Raw genomic sequence first — 16,891 nt, forward strand, 5'->3', positions numbered from 1 at the left:
CGGTCATTAGTGGGCTTTATTCTGATGCAATAGCCTTTTCACGGCGCTGCATCAGAGTAAAGTAAACAGAGCAGGGAGCCGATAAATGTAGATGTAGCTGAGGGCTGAGGGCATCCCTGCTCGAACGTGTGAGATCGATATTAGTATCGATCTCACCTGCTTAACCCCTCAGATGCGGTGCTCAATAGCGTGCGCCGCATCGGAGTGGTTTTGGAGAGAGGGAGGGAGCTCCCTCTAATCCCATTGACACCCAGCGATAAGATCGCCGAGTATCTGTGTCTCCGATGGCAGCCGGGGGCTAATAAAGGCCCCCAGGTCTGCCCGTAGTAAATGCCTGCATGAACAGGCAGTAATACACTGCAATACAAAAGTATTGCAGTGTATTATAAAAGCAATCGGAGGATCGCATATTAAAGTCCCCTAGTGGGACTAGTAAAAAAAGTTAAAAAAAGTTGAATAAAGTTAATAAAAAATGTGGAAAAAAAATAAATTAAAAACCCACTTTTCCCCCCTTACAAAATGCTTTACTATTAAAAAACACAATAAAGCAAAAAAGTTACACATATTTGGTATCACCGCGACTGTAACGACCCCGGCTATAAAGCTGTTACATTATTTAACTTTCACAGTGAACGCTGTAAAAAATAAAATAAAAAACAATGGAAAAATTGCTGTTTAAAAAAAATGTGATAAAAAGTGATCAAAAAGTTGCATGTACTCTCAAATGGTACCAATAAAAATTACAAGTCGTCCCGTAAAAACAAAACGCCCTCATACAACTGCATCAGAGGAACAATAAAAAAACTTATGACTCTTCAAATATGGAGACAGAAAAACAAATAATGTTGAAAAAAAAAGTGTTTTTACTGTGTAAGTAGTAAAACATACAAAATCTATACAAATTTGGTATCTTTGCAATCGTAACAACCCGTTGAATAAAGTTATTTTGTTATTTATACCACACGGTAAACAACGTAGATTTAGGACGCAAAAAAGAGTGGCAAAATGTCAGGTTTTCTTCTATCCCCCCCCAAAAGAAGTTAATAAAAGTTAATCAATAAATTATATGTACCCCAAAATGGTGCTATTAAAAAGTACAACTTGTGCAGCAAAAAACAAGACCTTATACAGCTATGTCGACGCAAAAATAAAAAAGTTATAGCTCTTCGAATGCAGGGGGAAGGGGTTAAAAAAAAGTTAATAAACGATACATAATTGGTATCGCCGTGTCCGTAACAGCCTGGACGTACAAAAGTATTTCCTTATTTATCCCACATGGTGAATGCCATAAAAGAAAATAATAATAATAAACCATACCAGAATCACAATTTTTTTGTCACTTCACATCCCAAAAAATTGAATAAAAAGTGATCAAAAAGTTGCATGTACCCAAAAATGGTATTCGAAACTGCAGTTCGTTACGCAAATAACAAGTCCTCACACAGCTTTTTTGATGGAAAAATAGAAACGTTATGGCTCTTAGAATATGGCAACACAAAAAGTAAATTATTTTTGATAAAGGGCATTTTATTGTGCAAACGCCATAAGACATGAAAAAAATATAAACATATGGTATTGCTGTAATTCTATCGCCCTGCAAAATAAAGTGAATATGTCATTTATAGCCCACGGTGAACGCTGTAAAAAAAAGGAACGAAAAACTATAGTAGAATTGCTGTTTTTTAGTCACTACGGCTCTTAAAAAATAGAATAAAACTGATCAAAAAGTCGCATGTACCCCATGAAAACTACGATAAATTCCTCAAGGGGTCTAGTTTCCAAAATGTGGTCACTTTTAAGGAGTTTCCCCTGTACTGGTACCTCAGAGCTCTACAAATGCGACATGGCGCCTAGAAACCAATCCAGCAAAATCTACATGCCAAATAGCGCTCCTGCCGTTCTGAGCGCTGCCGTTTGTCCAAACAGCAGTGTATGACCACGTATAGGGTATTGCCGTAATCGGGAGAAATTGCTTTACAAATGTTGTGGTGCTTTTTGTCTGTTATTCATTCTAAAAAATGACAATTTGTACCTTTTATTGGAAAAAGGTGATTTTGAATTGCACAGCCTAATTCCACAAAATGCAGCAAAAAATCTGCGGAGTCTAAATGCTCACTTTACCCCTCGATAAGTTCCTTGAGGCGTGTAGTTTGCCAAATAATATCACTTTTGGGGGATTTCCACTGTTTTGGCACCACAAGACCTCTTCAAACCGGACATGGTGCCTAATAAAAAGGAGATCTCAAAATCTACTAGGTGCACCTTTACTTTTGAAGCCGGTGCTTCAGTCCATTACCACACTAGGGCCATATGTTGGATATTTCTAAAAACTGCAGAATCTGGGCAATAAATATTGAGTGTCTTTCTCTGGTAAAACCTTATGCTTTACAGAAAAAAATGTAATAAAAAGGATTTTCTGACAAAAAAAATAAATTTGTAAATTTCACCTCTACTTTGCTATAATTTCCTGTGAAACGTCTAACGTGTTAAGAAACTTTCTGAATGCTGTTTTGAATATGTTGAGGGGTCTAGTTTTTAAAATGTGGTGTTTTATAGAGGTTTGTAATATAGAAGGCACTCAAAGCCACTTCAGAACTGAACTGGTACCTAAAAAAAAGAGGCTTTTTAAATTTTCTTCAAAATATGAGAAATTGCTGCTTATGTTCTAAGCCTTGTAACATCCTAGAAAAATAAAATAATGTTCAAAAAAAGATGCCACCATATAGTAGAAATGTTAACTAGTCACTATTTTGTGTGGTATTACGATCTGTCTTGCAAGCAGATTCAGAAAAATGCTATTTTTTCACATTTTCTCTAAATTTTGCTTTTTTTCACAAATAAACACTGAATATATAGACCACATTTTACCACTACCATAAAGCCCAATGTGTCACGAGAAAACAATCTCAGAATCACTTGCATAGGTATAAGCATTCCAGAGTTATTACCACAAAAAGTGACACGTCAGATTTGAAAAATGGGCTCTGAGCCTTGAAGCCAAAACTAGGCTGCGTCCTTAAGGGGTTAATTCTGAAGAGTATGGGCAACCAGTGCAGTGACTGACACGTTTGCTACTAAACTTATAAGCCTTCTAACATCCTACAAAAATAAAAGGATGTTAAAAATAATGATGCCAGTATAGTGTAGACATATGGTAAATGTTAAATACTAACTAACTATCTTGGGTGGTATGGCTATCTGTCTAGCACGAAGAAGAGTTTTAAAAAAATTCTAAATTTTCAACACATTTCACATTTTTTAATAAATAATCACATAGCGTGGCCTCCAAATTTTACCAACAACATAAAGTACAATGTGTCACGAAAAAACAATCTCTGAATCACTTGGATAGATAACTGCATTATAAAGTTATTCTCACATAAAGTGACACGTCAGATTTGAAAAAAATGGGAGCGACTCTTAAGGCCACTAGGCTTCATCATTAAGGGGTTAAACATAATTTTACTTTTTTGTGCCACTAAGGGACTTAAAGCTGCGATCGCTTGATCGTTTATATAATGCTTTGAATTACTTTGTATTCCAAGGCATTATTTCCTGTCAGTGTATCCTTGCCAGACTGACTATTATGCCATGGTCTAATAGGCAGATGCTTATGGCAGACTTGGGAGACTGTTAGGCCCTGGCTGCCATTATAACCCATTGGTACCCCGTGTTCGCCTCCAAGCGCGTTCCTGGGCTGATAGTGGGAGCCCCCTCCCTCTGTTAAACACCTTAGATGCTACGGTCGCTATTGATTGCAGCATCCAGGGGATAAAACAGCCGGGATCAGAGGTTACTCTGATCTGGGCTATTACAGATTGCACAGTCATATCAGTGTGGGAGAGGAAAGTAGGAAAGACAGACTAAAAAGAAACAACATTGAGAGAAGGGAAAGGGATAGAGATAATGTGCTTTGCAGGGAACACCCAATGAGATCTGAACTTGTAGGCCAACAAGCAAATAGAAAATGCAGCGAATCATAAAAATAAAAGAAACAATACAGAAATCCGTCTGAATAATATAGCTTGAAATTCACCAAGCATACAAATACATGTCTAAAAATATTTGTTTTTCTTTACAAAGATGCACATATGCTTTAAGTGTATGAACCATACTTCACAACGCTGGTTGGTATTATCAGCAGTACATTTATCAAAAATAATTTTATGGTTAATAAAATCATTTAATATAAAAAGACAAATCTGGCAAATGAATGCGGTATAATAGTAAAAATAACAACGGCACCTTTATTCAGACACACTGTTAAAACTGTCCCTAACCATATAAAGACAAGGTATTTTGGGCCTTACTGACCTCACACATTTATGATATGAGCTGGTTGAACAGCTAGTTGGGTAGTAAAGTGAATTTGCCACTTCTTTCATAACAAAAAAGGCTTTATTTCTTTACCTTTAAAGCTATGGCTATAGAAAAGAAATGTTATCACTTTCGTACAAGTTTAATCATGTGAAAAGCTGTTTGCTCATAGGAAAAAGAGGGTGCATCGAACAGCCCTTTATGCAACCAAAAAAGCAACATAAACTACATGGGCATACAATAACGGTATATACCTGTGCTATATGCAAGTATGTGTTCATATGATCTTGTGATAGATGTGAGAAGATCGCATTAATGGAGTCTGGGATCTCAGACCGCCAATTACGGTACTTACAGGGAACATTTAGACTACTTTGGCCCACTGCCATTGATTCAAGTAACAGACATCTCTGATTAGTAACAATAACAGAAATATAGACCCCCTCATTCTGGAAATCAATAGTTGTTCAAGATCACAGTCTTCACCAATTTGATTTACTTTCATGTATCTATGACATATCAAGAAGTCACTTTGACCGGATTTCACCTTGAATTCAAAATCCTTTTTATTCTATAATGTATCTGAAATGCATAGGGGATTGACCATGGTCTCCATGTATATATCCATGAAACAATAGCCTCATGCATGAATGCAAGATAATAGGCGGAACTGGATGGATATATGTATTTTTTCAATGTAAAGTTACGTATTTGATTTGTACGAGTTAGAGACCATATATATTTCTCATGGAACCATTGACATTCTTATATCATCTATTAACCATTCTGGAATTCATCATTTTTTCTAAATGGAGATCTCTCAGAAAAGTAAGATGGCAATATAGGCATGTATTGGAGATATGGCAGATGTTTCAGCTGCACTCTAGGCCAAATAGTCTTGAGTCTATGTATTTTTAAAATTATCCTCCTACTACTTAACGTTGTTGAGTAAATGTGGTGATCTATAGTGTCCTCTACACATAGAATTAGATTTGACTGTTCCTTTAAAAACTGAGAGATATAAAATCATGGCTTAACATATTCGAATCCCTCACTGGATAAACAATTGAAGTGATTAATTTACTTTACTATTATTTCTTTCATTTAAAGCTTCAGAACAAAAATATAAAATCAGAGCAATCACAATCTTGGCAAGAAAAATGCTGCATTTTACTAGCTCTCTACCCGCTTTACAAAATCAATCCTTTAATTTGTTCTGAGAGTCTTATTCCCTTTTATGTAATTTATTATTTCAACCCCTCATGACACGGATTTCTTTAATATATATTTAAAAATATGGAACTGGGATTCAGCAAAACATGAATAAAGCGTTGTCTGACACGTTGCCGTTTGCAGTTAATAAAAGATATTACGTGTTTTATTTCAGTCTATCACAGACATTATTTTCCGTGGACACCACTGGGATAAACTCTGGATGTTTGCTTTCCACTGACAGTAGATGGTATAGCATGGAAAGAGAATTAGACATTTAAGCCTCTGGAGTACTGGGATATATTTCTATCTTTCAAGTAATGGCACATTCATGTCCACTGTGAACAATAAGTGTTTTCAAGTATTAATGTATCAATACATTTGTCTTTTAAAAATCTAATTTTAAAACATCACAATTGTTATTTTACTTTTAAAATATTCCTTTTTTACAATGCAACCTCTCAATACTCCTTAGTGTGCAAAGGCAAGTGAAATTGTTGTTTCAAACAATTAAAATAAAAATAATTCACAATTCAGACAAAAACAAGTCTATCACAAGTCTCCAATTCATCCAATCTATTTGTAAAGAATTATAGAATGAAACAAGGTATATAGAGTAGGTACAGGAAAAATGCCATAAAGTCAAATTCCCCACAAAAAAAAAAAACCTTCCCCTTACCAATCTAATGCAACCCCAAGCTCTTGGCTCATTTACACCTTTAGTTTAGAATTATCTACGTTCCATTCCCTAGTTCAAGCCTGTGTCCTCCTAACTTACCCCTGAGACTGGGAGTCACCCTTCAACACTGCTTGTGGGTTCATACGTGTAGCCAGGGGCGTAACTAGGAAAGACTGGGCCCCATAGCAAACTTTTGACTGGGGCCCCCCCCTCCCCTGGGTGTCACACAACCCCCCCCCTTGTAGATAGTGCCTTTTTTACAGCCCCCTCTGTAGATAGCGCCATACAGCCCCCCTGTAGATAGCGCCATACAGCCCCCACTGTAGAGAAGGCCATACAGCCCCCCTGTAGATAACGCCATACAGTCCCCCTATGGATAACGCCATGCAGCCCCCCTGTAGATAACGCCAGACAGCCCCCCTGTGGATAACGCCATACAGCCCCCCTGTAGATAACGCCATACAGTCCCCCTGTGGATAACGCCATACAGCCCCCCTGTAGATAGCGCCATACAGCGCTCCCTGTAGATAGCGCCATACAGCCCCCTCTGTAGATAGCGCCATACAGCCCCCTCTGTAGATAGCGCCATACAGCCTCCCTGTAGATAGCGCCATACAGCCGCCCTGCAGATAACGCCATACAGTCCCCCTGTGGATAACACCATACAGCCCCCTGTAGATAACGCCATACAGCCCCCCTGTAGATAGCGCCATACAGCCCCCCTGTAGATAGCGCCATACAGCCCCCTCTGTAGATAGCGCCATACAGCCGCCTCTGTAGATAGCGCCCTACAGCCCCCTCTGTAGATAGCGCCATACAGCCCCCCTGTAGATAGCGCCATACAGCCCCCCTGTAGATAGCGCCATACAGCCCCCTCTGTAGATAGCGCCATACAGCCACCTCTGTAGATAGCGCAATACAGCCCCCTCTGTAGATAGCGCCATACAGCCACCCTGTAGATATCGCCATACTGCCCCCCTGTAGATAACGCCATACAGCCCGCTTTGTAGATATCTACAGAGGGGGCTGTATGGCGCTATCTACAGAGGGGCTGTATGGCGTTATCTACAGGGGGTGCTGTATGGCGTTACCTACAGGGGGGGCTCTATGGCGCCATCTACAGGGGGGCTGAATGGCGTTCTCTACAGGGGGTGCTGTATGGCGCTACCTACAGGGGGCTCTATGGCGCCATCTACAGGGGGGCTGTATGGCGTTCTCTACAGAGGGGGCTTTATGGCGTTATCTACAGGGGGGACTGTATGGCGTTATCTACAGAGGGGACTGTATGCCGTTATCTACAGGGGGTCTGTATGGCGTTCCCTACAGGGGGGGTCTGTAGGGAACGCCATACAGCCCCCCCTGTAGGGAACGCCATACAGCCCCCTCCTGTAGGGAACGTCTTACAGCCCCCCCCCCTGTAGGGAATGCCATACAGCCCCCTCTGTAGATAGCGCCATACAGCCCCCTCTGTAGATGGCGCCATACAGCCCCCCCTGTAGGGAACGCCATACAGCCCCCCCACTGTAGGGAACGCCATACAGCCCCCCCTGTAGGGAACGCCATACAGCCCCCCCTGTAGGGAACGCCATACAGCGTCCCCAACTCCCCAAAAAAATGCAACCTACAGTGTGAAAGGACAGAAGACATGTATCCCCTCTCCACAGGACAGGGGATACATGTGTGATTGTGGCAGCGATAGGGAGAACGGGGGACCGAAAGTCCCCTGAAGTTCTCCATGACTAACCTCTGACTTCCGGCGTCTGCGCAGCTAAATAAAAAGGAGCGCTGGTCACGCATGCGCACAAGCCCCCTCTGTAGATAGCGCCATACAGCCTCCCTGTAGATAGCGCCATACAGCCGCCTCTGTAGATAGCGCAATACAGCCCCCTCTGTAGATAGCGCAATACAGCCCCCTCTGTAGATAGCGCCATACAGCCCCCCTGTAGATAACGCCATACTGCCCCCCTGTAGATAACGCCATACAGCCCGCTTTGTAGATATCTACAGAGGGGGCTGTATGGCGCTATCTACAGAGGGGCTGTATGGCGTTATCTACAGGGGGTGCTGTATGGCGTTACCTACAGGGGGGGCTCTATGGCGCCATCTACAGGGGGGCTGTATGGCGTTCTCTACAGGGGGTGCTGTATGGCGCTACCTACAGGGGGGCTCTATGGCGCCATCTACAGGGGGGCTGTATTGCGTTCTCTACAGAGGGGGCTTTATGGCTTTATGGGCCCTCATGCCACGGGCCCCGCAGCAGCCGCTATGGCTGCTATAGCGGTAGTTACGCCACTGCGTGTAGCCTCCCTGTCCTGTTCTTTCCCAGGCCCCTATATGCATTATTGAGGGTCACCACAAGTTAGGTCTGTTAGGGGACTAGAATCTATAGTCACTGAGACCGGAAGTGATGTCCTTCTGTACGTATCTATTAATCAAATTACATAATTTTGAGAAGAAGGGGGCATCAGAATAGGAAATTACTCAAATCATATGCTACATATGTCAGGGGTGCTGTTCAATGCTCCCACAGTCCCAGTGACAAGATGTGCAGGGGCCATAAAGGTGAAGAGAGTCCTGTCAGTCTCCTCCAATCAGTGATTCCAAGCAGTTCATGGACACCTAATAGATTTCGGCATTTATAGTGCCATTGTCATGACAGTCACTCTTTAAATTAAATATACCACTAGGGGTAGCTTAGGAGTTCATTGAACCCAATAATAGAAAAGTATGCAGTAAGCTCCCTCTAGTGGAAGGCTGTATTACAGTCACAAATCCCAGCCCAACCCAGGACAATTGCAGACATAATACAGCCACCAAAATTCGTCCATATTATGCATGTGTGAAACTGGCCTTAGACTGAACACAGTTTGGTTTGTAGTCTGTGATCATGGAGCAGCAGGTGCATCCACCTCGTACATGTGTCATGTGATTCACATTACTAATCCAGTAAGCGGCGTTTCCATGTACTGTATTTTATACACAGCTCTTATAGAGCGCCATCTAATTAGTAAACAGATAGGCAGATACCGTAATAAATTGACTGTCTTCTCTATGGGGAGTCGTGTTGTACATGATAGTGGGCTTTCCCCTCCTATAGCTGGAAAATGTGCCTTAGAAAAAGGGCAAGGATTTTTTCCGATATGCAAATCACCTTTATCAACATATTCATTTGTTCTCTGTAAATAGAAGTTTAAAAGAAGATCATTATTACAAGTGGAAGCCTGCAAAGTAATATCTATTCTGTCTAGCCCTTTAAGGCTGCCGAGTGTCTACACTTAAATCCACAAAACGAATAACATCTGCAGCAAGCAACACTAACTTTTGCCAATAGTAAATACAAAGATATATGCTACCATTATTCCATAGTTGGGAAGGTTAACATACTGAAACATTTGGGCAGACTAACTTTTTGGTGTTGCACCAGAATTCTGGCCTAAGTTGCACTAGCTTTGTGGTACAAATAATTTGAGATCAATTCATCAATGAAATGCCCAAAAAGGGTCATGGCTTAGTGAAAACGAGGGCTTGTAATATTACAGTCATATATAAGAGCCAAGCCAGCTATTCAAGGGACATATTTGAGCTTTTAGGTCCAAAATTCTGTGCTGATAAATTTCATAGTATACGTATCTTTGTAGCAGTCAGTGCTCCATTTTTCTGATCCAGATCTTCAAATCCCCTTCATTAACAAAGGTTACTAGAGGTAGCATGGAAGTTCACTGAGCACTGTGCTATTATTGAGTTCAATATACAACAGCATGCAGTTATCACTCCCTATAGTGGTGGCTAAATGGAGCACACATATTATATTTTATGTCTATGAAGTGGATTTGAATTTCTGTATCAGAAAAACAGAGCTCCAACAGCCATTAAAGATATGTTAAGAAATTGTAATACCAGATACAGCACATGGACAAAAGTGGCACGGTTTCTGTGGAAAAAAGGAGGCCCTTTCTTCTAATCTTGGTCTACCCATTTAATAAAATAAATAAAAAACATCAAATGAAGATACACTATATAGACAAAAGTATTGGGACACACCTCTTAATCACTGAATTCTGGTGTTTCATTCAGTCCCATTGCCACAGGTAAATGAAATCAAACACCTAGCCATGCAGTCTGCCTTTACAAACATTTGTGAAAGAAGAGCTCACTGAATTAGAGCGTGGTCATGTAATAGGATGCCACCACTACTACATAGTGCATAAAAGTAGCCAACGCTCTGCTGACTCAATAACTGCAGAGTTCCAAACCTCCTCTGCCATTAACATCCGCACAAAAACTGCTCGCTGGGTGTAATGTCCGTGGCTGCGGGCTGTCAGCTCCAATCCCCTCCTGACAGCCGCAGCCACGAGTCGGCAAGCGCTGGCGCCAGCCTCCTCCTCAGGAGACACCAGCGCTCGCTTCCATTCACTTCATCCGGATCCCGTAGGGTGCGCGCGCACACTCATGCCCGCTCTTATAGGGGCAGCACGTGTACCGGACTTTTATAATAGGATGAACTATGACCCGTGAGTACCCTGGACTATAAGAGGGGTCCAGCCCCCTGCTTCTATGCCTGAGTGTTGTTGATGTTTTCTAGTTTGTCTATGTGATGGCCTCCTAGTGTGTTCCTGTTTCTGTTCCTGTTACCTGCATTCCATACTATCCTGGTCGAGCACTGTGCTATGCCAAAGTCGTGTCGTGCTGTATACCACGTCTGACCTGCTTCACCTCGCATGATGTCTACCTGCTGCCTAGTCCTAGCCGAGCCTTCCCTGCTGCTGTCTGAGCTGCCACAGGTACCTATACGAACTATAGACATTCACCTGCACCTTGTTGACCAGCTGCCTTACCGCCAATGCGGTATGGCCCAGTGGGTCCACAGACCCTTCGTGACACCGGGAGCTTCATGGCATAGGTTTCCATGGCCGAGCAGCGACACACAAGCCTTACATCACCAAGCACAATGCCAAGCTTCAAATAGAGTGGTGTAAAGTGCCCGCCACTGGGCTCTGGAACAGTGGAAACGTGATCTGCAATGTTATGAAACACACTTCTCTATTTGGCAGTCTGATGGACGAGTCTAAGTTTGGCGAATGCCAGGAGAACGTTACCTGGCTGACTGCATTGTGCCAACTGTAAAGTTTGGTTGAGGAGGGATGATGCCATGGATTTTGTTTTCAGGGTTTGGCCTAGGCCCCTCCGTTCCAGTGAAGGAAAATCTTAATATTTCAGCATACCAAGACATTTTGGAAAATTGTATGATTCTAACTTTGTGGGAACAGTTTGGGGAAGGCCATTTTCTATTCCAGCATGACTGTGCCCCAGTGCACAAAGCAAGATCCATAAAGGCATGATTGAGTGAATTTGGTGTGGAAGATCTTGATTGGCCCGCGCAGAGGACCCAATCCTCGACCCCATCGAACACCTTTGGGATGAACTAGAACAGAGATTGCGAGCCAGGCCCTCTCGTCCAACATCAGTGTCTGACCTCACAAATGCTCATCTCGATGAATGGCCAAAAATTTAGACAGCCCCCCCTCCAAAATCTTGTAGAAAGTCTTCCCAGAATAGTCGAGGCTATTTTAGCTGCAAGGGGGGGGGGGGGGGACACCAACTCCATATTATTTCCTATGGATTTAAAATGGGATATCATAAAAGCTCCTGTAGGTGTAATATTTAGGTGTCCCATTACTTTAGTCCATGTATGTGTATGAATGTAAAACAACTTTATGCTAGGAGAGCACATTAGCTTTAGATTTTGTTTAAGTACCTTCTGACATTTCATTTGAATAGAAACCCTGGCAGCCTAGGCACAAGATTTGTAATTATTTGTCTGCCAATCATAGTAAGTCAACATTACCTGATGTCCTAAAAAAAGAGTTAACAAGTGTCCCGGTGGAACTGGAATTAGTCAGTCTGTTTATTTGTCAGAGAATGACTGTGCTGAAATTACTTATACTGATCTGTCAAAACATGCCCTGTAATGTTTATTGTGGAATTATTTGTGATTAAACACATAATTTGCCTAATTTGAGTTTCATTGTTTTCCAATATTTACAAAACATTATAAAATTGTCAAAGTTAAAAAATGACTTATAATAGGTCGCTATACATGCATAAAACAAGATACTAAACATAAGGTATATATCTTCCTCTACCGTGCAGTTGAATACATTCTATTGTTCCCTGTGAGCAGAAATTTCAGGCTAAAAGGAGGATAAATGTAGAACGGTGTGACAAACAGGAAGTCTGCAAAAATGTCTGGGCCCATGATCACTACTTTATCCCACACATCTCAAGTTCTGAAAAATATCAGAAACATATAAAAACATATATGTTAGGGGGGATTCACACGAGCGTGTATTCGGTCCGTGCGGGCCGCGTGGTTTTCACGCGGCACGCATGGACCAATACAAGTCTATGGGGCAGTACAGACAGTCCGTGCTTTTTGCGCAGCGTTTGTCTGCTGCGCAAAAAGCGCGACAGGTTCAATAACTGCGTATTTCGCGCATCACGCACCCATTGAAGTCAATGGGTGCGTGAAAATCACGCGCACCACACGGAAGCACTTCCGTGGGACGAGCGTGATTCACGCAACAGCAGTGAAAAGGATGAATGAAAACAGAAAAGCACCACGTGCTTTTCTGTTTCCGAACATCCAAACGGAGTGTCTTTGCGATGAGCGAATCCGGACAAGCGAACCAAACTTCACCGGGTTCGGCCGAACTCGTTTTGGCCGAACCCGGCAAAAAAATTATCGGTACGCGACGTCAGGAGATAGTCACTGTCCATGGTGCTGAAAGAGTTAAACTGTTTCAGCACCATGGACCGTGACTTCCGATCCCAATATACATGAACCTGTAGAAAAAAAAACAAAGTTCTGACTTACCGCTAACTCCCGGCTTCTTCCTCCAGTCTGACCTCCCGGGATAACAATTAAGTCCAAGTGACAGCTCCAGCCAATCACAGGCCAAGCACAGGCTGCAGCGGTCACATGGACTGGCGCGTCATCCAGGGAGGTGGGGCCCGATGTCAAGAGAGGCGCGTCACCAAGGACGCGTCACCAAGGCAACGGCCGGGAAGTTCTCGGTAAGTACGAACTTTTTCTTTTTTTTCTACAGGTTTTACGATATTGGGTTCGGCATTCACTGTCGAGGGTGCTGAAAGAGTTAGCTCTTTCAGCACCTTAGACAGTGACGGCCGTCGACTAGCCTCATCTCTATGATGGCGGCTGCGCGAAAATCACGCAGCCGCGCATCAGACACGGATGACACACGCAGCTGTCAAATGGTTTTTGCGCGTGCAAAACGCAGCGTTGTTTGCGCGCGCAAAAACGCAACGTTCGTGTGTATCTGCCCTAAATTATATTAGCTTCTCTTTTAATAAACTGGACTTTTACAGTGCATTCAGAAAGTCTTCAGACCCCGTCACTTTCCCATTTTCTTACGTTGAGGCCTGTTTCCCCATAATTCTGCACTCAATACCCATAACGCCAAAGTGAAAACAGAATTTTAGAAATGTTTGCAAATTTATTAAAAATAAATACTGTATTTTTCGGACTATAGGACGCACTGGACCATAAGACGCAGCCATAAATTGTAGCTTAAAATAGGAGAAAAAAAAAGGTTTTGCCTTTAACTGTACATTTCCTGGGTAATATTCAGACAATAGGGTACCACAGTGCCCCAATAAAATGCCAGCCACAGTGTCCCGTAACAATGTCAGACACAGAAATACAAGATATTGGCAGCTATACTGCTCTCACCCTCCCATGAACTCACCAGACATCAGAGATGTGGAAAGGCAGGGGTCAATGGTGCTGAATCTGCTCTTCTTGTGGCGCTGTACATAGGAGGGGGCGTGGCTAGAAGGTCCTTGCAGATCAGTACCTGCACAGATCTTCTGTGCTGTGTGTATTAATGTCTGGGTTATCTGCTCACTGAACAGTTCTGTGTGTAAGATGTGACTGTTCAGTGAGCAGATAACACAGAGATCTTTTACACACATTACACTGCACTGCAAGGACCTTTGAAGCTCAGATCTCAGTCTACTGCTCCTAGCAACTGTTTGCCTTCAGGAGATAAGACACAGCAGAAGATTACAGCACAGATTCTATGAGAAAAACTGCGTCTTCTTGTCCAAAAAAATACGGTAACCCAAATTTTACATGGATCTAAGTATTCAGAGCCTTTGCTATGACACTTGAAATTTAGCTCTTGGGGCCTCCCATTTCTCTACATCATTTCTCTACAAATTGGGCAATATCTAGAAGGGGGCTGTGTGGCACTATCTACAGGGGGCCTGGCAGTACCTACAAGGGGACGTGTGCGGTACTATCTCCTGGGCGGGAAAGTGGGCAGTAACTACAAGGGAGTGGCACTATCTATAGCGGGGTGTGTGGCACTAGCGACAGGGAGGTTGTATGGCACTGTCACCAAATATTCTCATTAGCCTTAGTTATACAATCTGTTTTAGTCAGGCACACTGACCTCTTTATTTATTTTCATTTAATTTATCATTATGTTAACTACCTTATATAATTATCTTAATTGTAAAATGTACAAATGGTTTTATGGTCGAGTTAGATAAAAAAAAAAGGTGAAAACATTTTTACATCTCATTGATTGGTAGAGAAAGCAAAAATGGCGAGGGGGAAGGAAAAGTCAGGAAAGAGGTTCGGGGGGGGGCGCCAAACTGAATCTTTGCCCCGGGTGCTGGAGAACCTAGCTACGCCTCTGCAGAAGGTCAACTATCACTGGAGCATTCCTCCAATCTGGGCTTTATGGAAGAGTGGCCAGAGAGAAGTGTCTCCTCAGTAAAAGACATGAAAGTCCGCCTGGAGTTTGCAAAAAAGACCTAAAGAACTCTCAGACTGTGAGAAACAAGATTCTGTGGTCTGATGAAACCAGGTTTGCACTTTTTGGCCTCAATTCTAGGCGTCATGTTTGGAGGAAACCATGTAAATAAAATAAAAAACATAGGGCTACCTAATATACTACATATAGATACATTTGCATTACTCCTATGTTTACCTATAAAAGTGAGGTTCTTAATTATGTGAGTCCATCTGCCACGACAATGCGATTTCTCTTAAGTGGTTCCTAACCTAAAAATACACCTCTGTTCTTGGTCTAAGCCTACAGAAACCAGATTTACTCTAATCAAAAGCATCCTTAGACAGAATGGTAGGAGTGCCAAACCAAAAACAGAGGCAGTCACCAACCCCATGTGATAAATATGAAACACAAAAAAGTTTGGCCAGCACATCCTAGCAAATTTAAAAATGTAAAGGTAGAAGTACATTGTGACTGCAGACTTTGTCTGGGGAATCCAGGCACTGCTCATCACCTGCCAAATACCATCCCTACTGTGAAGCATGGTGATGCCAGCATCATGTTGTAGGTGTGTTTTTTAGCGGCTGGGACAGGGAAACAGGTCAGGTTTGAGGGAAAAGATGAATGGAGTAAAGTACAGAGATATTCTTAATGAAGACCTGATCCAGAGCGCTCTGTTCCTCAGACTGGGCCGAAGATTCACTTTCCAACAAGACAATGACCCTAAGCACATTGCCAAGACAACACAGGAGTGGCTTAGGGACAACTCTGTACATGTCCTTAAGTGGCCTAGCCAGATCTCTGACTTGAACCCAATCTAACATCTTTGCAGAGACCTAAAAGTGGCTGTCCACCGGTCCCCATACAACCTGACAGAGCTTGAGAGGATCTGCAGAGAAGAATGGCAGAAAATCCCCAAATCCAGGTGTGCAACCCTTGTGGCATCATACCCCAGAAGACTGGAGGCAGTTATCGCTGCCAAAGGTGCTTCAACTTATGCCTCATGCACACAACAGTGTGCGTTGGCTGGGTCCCATCAGTGATCCGTGGAAAGATAGGACATATCATACAGTGGAGGAAATAAGTATTTGATCCCTTGCTGAATTTGTAAGTTTGCCCACTGTCAAAGTCATGAACAGTCTAGAATTTTTAGGCTTGGTTAATTTTACCAGTGAGAGATAGATTATATATAAAAAAAAAAAAAAAGAAAATCACATAGTCAAAATTATACATATTTATTTGCATTGTGCACAGAGAAATAAGTATTTGATCCCCTACCAACCATTAAGAGTTCAGCCTCCTCCAGACCAGTTACACGCTCCAAATCAACTTGGTGCCTGCATTAAAGACAGCTGTCTTACATGGTCACCTGTATAAAAGACTCCTGTCCACAGACTCAATTAATCAGTCTGACTCTAACCTCTACAACATGGGCAAGACCAAAGAGCTTTCTAAGGATGTCAGGGACAAATTCACAGACCTGCACAAGGCTGGAATGGGCTACAAAACCATAAGTAAGACGCTGGGTGAGAAGGAGACAACTGTTGGTGCAATAGTAAGAAAATGGAAGACATACAAAATGACTGTCAATCGACTTCGATCTGGGGCTCCATGCAAAATCTCACCTCGTGGGGTATCCTTGATACTGAGGAAGGTGAGAGCTCAGCCGAAAACTACACGGGGGGAACTTGTTAATGATCTCAAGGCAGCAGGGACCACAGTCACCAAGAAAACCATTGGTAACACATTACGCCGTAATGGATTAAAATCCTGCAGTGCCCGCAAGGTCCCCCTGCTCAAGAAGGCACATGTACAGGCCCGTCTGAAGTTTGCAAATGAACAGCTGGATGATTCTGAGAGTGAT

The sequence above is a fragment of the Rhinoderma darwinii genome, chromosome 3 (genome assembly GCF_050947455.1).
Source record: "Rhinoderma darwinii isolate aRhiDar2 chromosome 3, aRhiDar2.hap1, whole genome shotgun sequence".
In the NCBI taxonomy this organism is placed as follows: domain Eukaryota; kingdom Metazoa; phylum Chordata; class Amphibia; order Anura; family Rhinodermatidae; genus Rhinoderma; species Rhinoderma darwinii.